The 3,980-nt window shown below is 33.1% G+C and overlaps 1 long non-coding RNA gene across 1 annotated transcript; it reads left to right on the plus strand.

The window, feature by feature from the left end:
• Positions 1 to 2,870: 2,870 nt before the first annotated feature.
• On the plus strand, positions 2,871 to 3,506 carry LOC126875888 (uncharacterized). Its single transcript, XR_007693744.1, has 2 exons — positions 2,871 to 3,018; positions 3,170 to 3,506. It is a non-coding gene; the product is annotated as an uncharacterized LOC126875888 (long non-coding RNA).
• Positions 3,507 to 3,980: the final 474 nt, after the last annotated feature.

A 3,980-nucleotide genomic window follows, 5' to 3' on the forward strand; every position in this document is an offset into this window, starting at 1 on the left:
TAATTCACAACGACCATAAAAGAGATAAGTTGGACATTGAATGGTTAGGACCCTACAGGATTAACGATGTGAAAACTCCTTATTATATTATTTCTATCGACAATGCTAAGAAAAAGATACATGGTAACCGATTGAAAGCGTACTTTTTTCAGGATAATGCTGACCCTAGCACTAGTAACAATACCCTTAATTAGTTGCCTTAAATTCACGGGATAGGAATTACGCTTTGTAAACAAACCCAATCAATTCACGATCGAAAACTACAACATGATTACGCCTCTGAAATTATTAGCTTCTCGAACACTAACAAATATTGTAAAATTGCTATATTTAAGATTAACGAAATAACTTTTGTACCATCACATGCAGAAAATCAATTCATAGCGATCTCTGAAAAAAAAGCGTAAACATATCCTTTGATCTACATTTAAATAATTCCATTCTACTTCGATCTTAGAGGACCAAGATCAATCTAACCAGGGGGGTATGTCACGACCGGCATACTTCAAATCCGACGGACTGACGATAGAGATAAAGCACTCGGCGACAATGTATATCGCTGAAGTGCCTAATGAACCATCAACATCCCAACGGTCCTTCCACCGAAAGTTCTAGCAGAAAGAGCACGTGGCAACGATCGCGGACGCCTAGCAAATGCATGGACGGTGGGGATGTTGAGGGATGACAAAAGAAAGTAATCGGATCCGATCGAAAGTAAAATCATAAGAGTCAGTCTTAGAAAGTCACGCCTAGAGTTCGGAAGTAGATTGTAAAGTGTATTGATGTTAGAAAAAAAATAAAGTTTTCTTTTTTTATTTTTTACCTCAAATTCCTTTCTAATTTTGTTATTTTACGTGACAAAGGGAACGTTGTCCTCTCTGAGGATGACGATTGTGCCCTTTTGGATGCTGTGTCCACCCTTGCTCCATTTATTGCGGTTGGTTAGCTCGTTCAAATACTCCTTATGCCAGCGGTTCCAAAAATGTTGTTTAAGCTGTTGGATATGCTGCCATTTGGAGAGTCGGTTCGATGGAATGTCTCTGAAATCTCGATCACGTAAGCACATTAATGAATCGCCAATGAGGAAATGTCCGGGAGTGAGGGCTAGGAGATCATTTGGATCGGTGGAGATAGGAGTTAGCGGGCGGGAATTGAGGACTGCTTCTATTTCTATGATAAGAGTATTACGGTGTTAAGCTCATATGTTTCTGTTTCTCCACTCGCGCTGCGCCATAATATCCTTTGATATTTCCGATCCTCTGGTCGTACGAGGAATTGCCGATACATTTTCTCGATGTCGCCAGTGAGTACGTACTGATGAGCGCGGAATCTAATTAATATACAAAATAAATTGTGAATTGATTCGAGAATTTAGGATTTCCCCATTTTCATGATTATCGTGATTTTTGTATAAATATATTTTTTAAGATACTAATAATTAGGTACTTATAAATTAGTATTATCAATTATTTTGCATTTATAATTCCGCCTCTAGTATAAGTGTTAATTGAAAACTAACTTTATGTTTCAAAAAGTACTAGCAAAGTCGTTGAGTAACAAGCCACTGATGCTAACACAAATAGCATTGTCGTAATTAAATATTTCTAAATATTCATTTTTCATTTTGAACCTGTAGAAACAATTTATTATATATACTATTAGCTAAGTAATTGCATATTTAATTAAGTCGAAATATAAAACTTAGTTATTTTAATAATTTAAAAAATAAAAAACTGACAAACATTTCAATTTAATTTATGGTTGGAACAAAAGACAGTTATTCTTCATTAATTGAAATATTGCAATGCAGAGTACTTTCCAAAATACGCCGAGAGTATTCCTGATGGTGAAACGAGCGTTGCTTCATCGAACGCAGCTAAAGAAAACAACATCTATGTAGTTGGTGGTACGATGCCTGAAATAGAGGGCGCTAAATTGTACAATACCTGTACTATTTGGGGTCCCGATGGAACTTTGATAGCAAAACACCGAAAGGTAAGTAATATATTCCTTTATGGCTTTGAATTTGAAAATATTGGGGTGAAGAAAGTGACTCTATCTAGGAATAATTTAGGAATATACATATGTACATACGTATACTATAACCAATTCTATAATTTACGGTTTATAAAATACGTTATGATACGGGAAACGCCCATTTTTGTTGTAATGTGTTTGTTGTTGTATAAATTTTTCACATACTTAAAATATTATTCTACTTATTTTTTCTCCTTTTTAAACATTATTAAATGATAAGATTTTTTAATAAAAGAAAGTGATAAAAACGCTGTCAGTTATTAAATAAAAAATAATTAAAGTTTAGGAGTTGGTAACTTTGATATTAAATTACAAAAGTTGCAGCAATAGAATTAGCGACCACATTTTTCTGTTATTAGGTACATCTATTCGACATCGACATTCCTAATAAGATTACTTTTCGAGAGAGTGATTCACTCAGTCCTGGTAACTCCCTAACGACGTTCGATGTGAAGGGCTGCAAAATAGGTATTGGCATTTGCTATGATATTAGATTCGAGGAAATGGCACGCATTTATCGGAACAAAGGTACAGTAACTTAATCGATCAATACTTAACTAGCAAAAAATTAAATATCTTTCTTAAATATATTCTATATAAAATTAATATAATCTGTAACTCTGTATAAAAAGAAGCTTAATTTAAAAAAACCAGTATATTTGCTGAAAATGAAACAAATAAAAGAATTAAAAGCACAATAAGAGGACTGTCCTCGCATATTCAGAAATGATGGAATGTGAACCGTGCAACTACGAAGTTAATTGGTATTCGGTGGCTTCATATTTCCTGCTTCTCTGGGTTAGGTTGCCAAATGCTGATATATCCAGCGGAATGATAATCAATTATACGTTGCCTGCATATCACCGGCTCGTGTTCCTTAAGCAAGTTACGTCGCATGGGGACATACACAGTTGACCAATCCCTGGGGAAAGATTCTTTACGATTTGGAAACTCAAGAGAATATGGCAGTCACCGATATCGGTAATTTACAGCTTAAAATTAAAAGCGAGAGATCTATGATGTAATTAATTTTTAGTCTCGTTAATTTATCGATTTAGCCATCTTCCTCTGTATTTGTTGAATTTATTAGTAAGCATTACTTATTACTTCGTATGTTTCTTTTTTCTATCAGATCTAAAAGTTGTTGAGGAAGTAAGGGCTCAGATACCTACATTTTCTCAGAGACGTACAGATTTGTACGACACTGTCTGTAAGAAGGAGTAACTCTACACTAAAACAGAAAATGTTTTTTTATAATATTTCTACTACGATATCCTTTTTTTGTGAATTATTACTAATTTCTTATCATTTGTACTGAATGAATGACTCAATTAAGAAAACCAAAACGTTATAAATAATAATCTGTATATCTTGTGTATCAACATGTAATTGGATATTATAATAATATAGGATAATAATATAGGAGAATAATAATATAGAAAAAAATACATGCTTTTAAACACCTTTAATATCGATCACATAAATTGTTATAATTCACAATGATTACGCATACATAAAAGACCCCTTGATAGTAAAATTTACGATCAAAAGGCAATTACGTATCGTTTAACAACATTTAATTTATAACACCTTTTAAACATTTAGACAGATTAACACATAACACTTCTTATATATAAACATCAATTCGAAGTTATCAGCTTGGAGAAATTGGTCGATTAATACCTGTAGATTGTCTGTCTCGATGAAAGACTTAAAGAGAGCAAAAACATGATAATGCCGCTAATATAATATTCCTTCTTTCTTGTATCTGTCTGCCTCTCAGGTCGTTTTACTAATTACAATAAGTAATTTCGCCTTCTTTGCGCTCTCTTTTAACGCATTCGAGACCGAAAGAAATTCATATCAGTCATTAGGCAAGGGTATAGTATACATATTTTATATATAACTTATGTAGTAATGTATATATCATGTTAATTTCATAT

The sequence above is a fragment of the Bombus huntii genome, unplaced genomic scaffold (assembly GCF_024542735.1).
Source record: "Bombus huntii isolate Logan2020A unplaced genomic scaffold, iyBomHunt1.1 ctg00000059.1, whole genome shotgun sequence".
Classification (NCBI taxonomy): Eukaryota; Metazoa; Arthropoda; class Insecta; order Hymenoptera; family Apidae; genus Bombus; species Bombus huntii.